Genomic DNA, 7,189 nt, shown 5'->3' on the forward strand with positions numbered 1-7,189 from the left:
TGTTTTGATTTTTACAATAAATAGTCCCCATATAACAATAATAGTAAAATCAACAGCAGTTTTACCCCACCAAATCATCAGATGGAATTATTTTTTTGTTGATTTTTTTTTTACTTTTTTTGAAGCCAAGCCCTTAGCTCTTTCTCTGTGGGGTTCTGGACTTGAGTTACAATTTCCAGCATCACTATTGTGCTGATACATTATATTGAAACATATGTTCTAATTCTATCAATATTCTTTGTTATTTATTGTTTTCTTTAATTTACCTATCACTCTAACACCTTGCCCCTGAGCACCTAAATTTAAAAAACAAATTCTTTCCTGGTTTTGATATTCTATCCTATCTATTCTAGCTGGCATTTGCCAGCTCTAACAATCTCTTCACTATGGCTTCTCCCAGACCCAAAATTTCTTGACTAACCTTTCAATGACTTGCCTAATTTGTGTTGTCAGAATCAGATCATTTTTTACTTTCTGGAAACTAAGGTCTCTCCAAATTCTGATATTCCAAGCTCTAGGGCTCTATTGAGTTCAGACACTGTTGTTTCTAAATTTCTTCCAAGCTGAGACATTCTCTGTTGTAAGGGACCTCCCCGTCTGATATCGGCTTTTGTGTTGTCAACTTCAACTTCTGTCAAACAGAACCCTAACTACCTTCTAAACTCTGTAGCAGCTCCTACATTTTATATTGAGAGGCATATTCTATTCCAGAAAACTATGTTCTAAGGACCCTCAAATCTCTGGAATTCTATGATATAAGGTTATACCCTAGTATGATAGTCTGTTTTTTCTTCTCACTTACATTTTCTTTTCTTTTCTAACACCTAAATGTCTCTTATCAATATTTAACACCTACCTTATTTGTTTCAAAAATACTCCTCATTCAATACCAATAATACAAACGTCAATAAGCAATCTTACCAGAACAAGACAGATCATGGAGTTAATTTTTTTGAAACCAGATAAAATACTATATTTCACCTTTCCTTGTGGGGTGTGTGGTTTAGGATGAGTTTAATTCAGAATAATATCACTGCACCTATATAAATGATGATTCTTACAATATGTGTTCTTAGGCTCTAACCAATCTCCCATTCCCTTCCACCTCTAAAATTCCCTGGCCCCATCTAGCTCAAGCAGGTCTGATTCTAAACTTCCTTCACATCCTGCAGCCCCTTCTAGATCTGATATCCTGACATCTGATGTTCAGACCCAAACTGGCAACCCAGGGCTGAAGGTCTCTAAGTTCTACCCAATATCTTGTCCTGAAATGCAACTCCAAGCTCAGCCATTCTAGCTTCTTTAGATCGTCCTTCCCTGATAGCTTACATTTTAAGGCCCCTCCCTCCTCTAATAGTCTAGGAGTTTTATTCTTGTCATTTACTTATTCAGTTTTATTATATTATATATCTGTCTTAGCAATACAATGATTTAAAATCTCAAATGATGTTTCTTTAAAATCCTGTGTACTTACCTTATTTTTTCAATAAATATTCCACATTTATTAACAATAATAGTAATATCAACAGCAGTCTTACCCCATCATGGCAATGCATGTAATTACTTTTTTTTTTCATTTTTTTTCTTTTCTTTTTTTTTTTTTTTTGAGCCAGATTAGGCACTGTATGTTCACCTTTCTTCTTTGGCTGTGTGGTTCAGGACCTGAGTTTTAATTCAGAGTATCACAATTGTGCTGATAGAAATGAATTTGAAATATATGTTGCATCTTATACCATAAATATACTTTGTATTTTTAAAATAAATTTACCTGTCCCTCCCAATACCTATGTCATGGTTAAATGAAAATAAAAAAAACAAAACAACCCTCCTTCCCACATATGACATTATGTATTCTAAGGCCCTTTCCATATCTCAAAATTTCTTTTCTATGGGTTCTACCAGCTCTGAGATCCTGGGATTTTAAGGAAGCCCTTAGTGCTGACTCTCCTGGCTCTAAGATTCCCTTCTTCTAAAGGCCTTTCCAGCTCTGAAATTCATATCTCTATGATTTTATAACTACTGTCAGCTCTGCCATTGGTTTGCTAAGATCCCAACGACTTGGACAATTTGTGCTTGCAGGCTCTGATCATCTTTCAGTTTCTGTGGTCTAAGGAAGTGGTTGTCAAGCTAAATAAAAATGAGGGCCATTAATTCATACATAAGGATCCCCAAGTACCACACATTGACTTGATTTTAAATTCAATGTTATGTTTTACTGCATTTTTAAAATTGATTTTGTTAAGTATTTCCCAATTCCATTTTAATCTGGTTAGGGAAGCAAAGGGGAGTTTTGTGGACATGCCCAATGTTTGACATCTTTGGCCTAAAAGGGCCCTCCCAGCTTGGATATTCTAGGGTGGATCAGGGCCTCATCTAATTCAGGTTTTCTTGATTATTTTCTTGAAATTCTGTGTTCTAAGTATCCCGCCAGGACTGATCCTCTGGTTTCTATGTCTACTCCCAGGCCTATCATTCTGAATACTGACTGGCCTCTCAGCTCTGAAATTTTCCATTATAAGTTTTCTGGCCTCACAAACCCAGATAGTCTAAGGCCCCTCGCTACCAGTCCTAGAATTGGCCACAATTGGCTGATGGGATTTTTTTTTTCCTTTTCTACTATCTACTTATTTTTTATTACATTGCATATGATTCTTATCAAAATAATGATTTAAAAGAGAAAATGTGTCTTTTAAATCCTGTGCACTTACCACCTTGTTTCCATAATCACTGCCCGTTCATTACCATTAATAGGAATAGAAACAGTGGTCAGACCAGATTATTTGGAATGACTATTTCTGTCAAGCCCCTTTTTGAGATTTTTTCCCCTAAGTAAGAGAAGGCACTGAATGTCATCTCCCCCTTTCCCTTTGGCAATGTGATTGAGAATCAAAATTTTAATTTGGAGCACCATCACTGTGCTGCTATAAATTATACTGAAACATATGTTGCATCTCATATATTTTATTATTGCTTAAATTTACCTGCTTCACTCTATAGCTCAGACCCTTGAGTAAATCAACAAAATCCCTTTCCAAGGCTGTTATTGGGCATACTCAGGACCATTTCAAATTTGCCAATCTATTTTCTAAAAGCCCTCTAAGTCCTGACCTTGTGTGGTGTGAAGGCCACTCCTAATTCTGTCATTCTGTTTTCAAAGGGCCTTACTAAGGCTGATGTGCCTTGTCCACGTCACCTAATGGCTCTGACATCCCCTTCTCTGCTACTACCAAACCTGCCAGTCTGTGTACTTTGCTCCCTTGGAATCAGACTATCTCATTCTAAAATACTAATTTTCTCTCACCTTCTGTGTTTTATGGGCTCTTCCATGGTTGATGTTCTAGGTTTCAGATTCCCATTCAGCTCAGGCCTTCTTGATTCCAAATCTTCTCTAAGTTCTTTCATTCTTTTATACATTCTCTTCTAGGTCTGATATTCTGGCTTTCCTATCAACTCCCTAGTTTGACATTTAGAGTCTGGACTGTCACTTTGCTTTTAGAATTCTATATTAAAAACTTTCTCCAACCTCCAGTTTATCCTCTTCAAAGACATATCCTTGCCAGACATTTTATGTTCTCGGGCCCTCCTTTCTCTCATATTCTGGGGTATTTTTACTTCTAACTTACTTGTTAAGTTTAATTTTACTACGTTATATGTATCTCAACAATACAATAATTTAAAATCCCAAATGATGTTGCTTTCAAATCTTGCATACATACTTACCTTATATTTTTCCCCCAATAAATACTCTCCATTCACTGGCAATAGGAATGCTGATAGCCTAACCAGATCAAGGCAGTAAATAGAATTATTTTTTTTCAGGGCTTTTTGGTAGGGGTGGGGCTGGGGGGGAAGGGCTGTTAAAGGCATTGTATTATCACCTTTCCTGAGTTTGTTTTCAGAGAGTCACTGCTACGTTACTAGAAATTATACTTTAATATATGTGAATCTCATACCATAAAGAACATTTGTTATGGTCTTTTAAATTTATCTGTGACTCTCAATATCTTGGGACCCCTGAACACATCAACAACATGCCTTCTCATGGATGCTAGCATATGTTCTCAGGCTCATTTCCAATCTGTGTTCTCTCGACTAGGACACTCTCCACTTGGTGACTTTGTGTTAGAAAATGTCTCCTGGCTCTCATATCCCCAAGGGCCCCTCCCTGCTCTGCTATTCTCTTTCCTCTGGCTACTTCAAGGTCTGACATTCTATAGGCTCAGATGTCACTAAGTCTGAAAATTTGAGTTCTAAACTCCCTCTCTCTTTCCATATACCTGAATGGAGGCCCTTTCAAGGTCAAGGCTCAGTTTAAAACTGCCTTCAAGCTGAGATAGTCTCAGTACCCTCCAAGGTCAGATAGTCTATTTTCTATTTAAACCTCTAACATTCAGAGTTATAACTACTCTCCCAGTGATGTAATTCTCTACTCTAAGCTTTATCCAGTTGCCATTATGTTCTCTTTTCATTTTCATTTCATTTTCATATTCTAAAGACCCTCCCAGCCCTGACATTTTGGGTTCTAAGGCTCCTCCCTTTTTTTGATAGTCAAGGAATTTTCCCCCCTTTTCATTTATTGGTTCAGTTTTATTATATTAGATACAATTCTTAAAAATAAAATTATTTAAAATCCCAAATATTGTCCCACTTAAATTCTGTGAACTTACCTTATATTTTTTTTTCAATAAATACTCCCCATTCATTAAGAATAATAGGAATAGCGACAGCTGTCTTACCCTTCAAGGCACTGCATGGGATTACTTTTTTTGTCGGGTTTTTTCTTTTCTTTTTTTTTTTTTAGGGGGGGAGTCAGATTAGGCACAGTATGTTCACGTTTCCTCTTTGTGTGGTTCACGACCTGAGTTTTAATTCAGAGCATCACTATTGTGCTGATATAAATTATATTCAAATAAATGTTGAATTTCATGCCATAAAGATACTTTATCGATGTTAAAATTTACCTGTCCTTCCTAACATCTTGACCACTGAGCACCTTTAAAAACAAAACTTCCTTCCCATCAATGATGACGTGTCTTCTAAGGACCAACCCAGCTCAGATAATCTGTATCCTAAGAGCCCTCCCAGCTCCGATATTGTGGTTTTAAGGCTGTTCCTTTTCCTGACATTGTGTTCTTAAGGCTTTCCTATATTCTAAAGGTCTAACACTGTCATTTAATGTTCTAAGGCTGCATCCCTCTCTTAATATGCTAAGATTTTTTTTCTTTTCATTTATTTGGTTTTATATCATTACTTATATGTATTAATGGTAGAATTATTGAAAGTCATAAATGGTATGTATCTTTTAAACCTTGAATATCCTGTGTACTTACCTTATTTTTTAAAATAAATAGTACTGATTAATTTACAATGATAGTAATAATATAATCATAGCAGTTTTTCTCCATTTCTTTCCTACATTTGTGAGGGAGCCAGAATAGGTTCCATATGTTTTTCTTTCCCCATTGTATGGTTTGGGACCTAACTTTTCATTCAGGACATCATAATTTTGTTGATATAAATTATATTGAAACATATATTGTATCTTCAACCATAAATAGACTTAATTTTAAGTTTTACCTATCCCTTATAACACCTTGTTCATTGAAAAAAAATTGTTTAAAAATTCCTTTCCAAAAAAGATTTTCTTTCTAAATCTGATACTATTTCTTCTAAGGCCCTTCCCAGGTCTGTCATTTTGTGATTTTAAGGTCATTGCTGGTTCTGACACAGTCTGTGTTACAGAGTTCTTCTGCCTCTGACATTTCTTGTTTTAAGGATTCAAATACCTTTGCCATTCTCTTCTCTCTGGCTACTCCCAAACCTGACATTAGATGGACTAAGGTCCTGATGAAGAAGACAACTTATGTTGTGTCTCTGTCCTAAGATCCGTACCTCATTTGACATTCTGTGTTTGAGGCTCAGGGACTCTTGATTTGAAATTACCTTCCAGTTTACACATTGGACATTCTAGATGGCCTCTGAGATATGATATTCTGGCTTCTATGTGAGCTCCCAGTTTTGACAGAGCCTAGTCTGATACCACAGGTCTGCAATTGTCCATTCTGAGTGCTATCCACCCTCTTGAAAAGTGAACCAAGCCCACACCAGACCCTACTAGCCTTAATGCTTCTGTGTTCTAACATTTCCCTCCTCTCAGAGTCCAGGTTTTCCTTTCCTTTTTCACTTCTACAGCTTCAAGGGACCTTTCTAGTCATGACATTTTATGTTCTACAAGCTCAAATCTCCTCTAAGTCTGTTTTTTTCTTTTCACTTAGCTATTTGTTTTTATAACACTACATATCTGTCTTTGCAAAACAGTGGCTTAAAATCACAAATAGCATTCCTCTGAATCCTCTTTTCTTATTTTTTTTCAAGAAATCCTCCCAATTCATTAATGATAATAGTAATATTTATAGTATACTTATCCCATCAAGACACTGTATGGAATTACTTTTTTTTGGTTGAGTTCTTTTCCTTCCTTTTTTTGGACCTAGATTAGCCAATGGTTTTTGACTGTGTAGTTCCAGAAATTAGTTTTAATTCTGTGTATCCCCATTGTACTGATATAAACTATATTGAAATATGAACTGCAAATCATACTATATATGTAATTATTCCCTCTCCCTGTGTCTCTCTAAAATATCTCTGTCCCACCCAAAACCTTGGCCCACTGAATAGACTAGAAAAGGACAAAAACAATAACAACAAAACCTCTTCCTAGATATTTTATGTGTTCTGAGAGTCCTGCCAGCTCTGCTCTCCTCTTCTATATGGCAGCTCCCAAGTTGGATGTACTGTGTATTAAGGTCACATTGAACAGGACAACTGTGTTTTGTTATCTGTGTTCTATGATTTTCCTCACATTTGATAACCACGCTTAGGGGAGGCCCACCTAGCATAGGCCTTTTTGATTCTAAAATTGCTACAAACTTGGATATTATTATGAATCCTTCTAGAACTGATATAGTGTCTTCTATATCCACTGAAGGCTCTGACATGCAGAGCCAAAACTGTTCTCCAAACTCTAATAGTTTCTATCCCCAGATCTCTTCTAAATCAATCCAAACTAAGATATCTGTTCTAAGGCTCACACCTCTTATAACATGTTAGGGTTTTTAAATTTACTTATTTATTTATCTCTTATTATACTGCATATTGTCTTAGGGGAAAAAACCTAACAAACTGATAG

The 7,189-nt window shown here is 36.0% G+C and overlaps 1 long non-coding RNA gene across 11 annotated transcripts in view; it reads right to left on the bottom strand.

Moving 5' to 3' along the window:
• LOC141502777 (uncharacterized) overlaps positions 1 to 7,189 on the bottom strand; it is a 104,890-nt gene that overhangs the window by 32,763 nt on the left and 64,938 nt on the right. For 8 of the 11 annotated variants that reach the window (XR_012472649.1, XR_012472643.1, XR_012472640.1 and 5 more), the window contains one exon: positions 1,561 to 4,858. The exons of 1 other annotated variant lie outside the window; for it this stretch is intronic. This is a non-coding gene — a long non-coding RNA (uncharacterized LOC141502777). Of the gene's footprint in view, positions 1 to 1,560; positions 4,859 to 7,189 lie in introns of those variants that run through there. 2 more of the 11 variants (XR_012472639.1, XR_012472644.1) reach the window with 2 other exon arrangements.

This window comes from Macrotis lagotis, chromosome X, assembly GCF_037893015.1.
Source record: "Macrotis lagotis isolate mMagLag1 chromosome X, bilby.v1.9.chrom.fasta, whole genome shotgun sequence".
Lineage (NCBI taxonomy): Eukaryota > Metazoa > Chordata > Mammalia > Peramelemorphia > Peramelidae > Macrotis > Macrotis lagotis.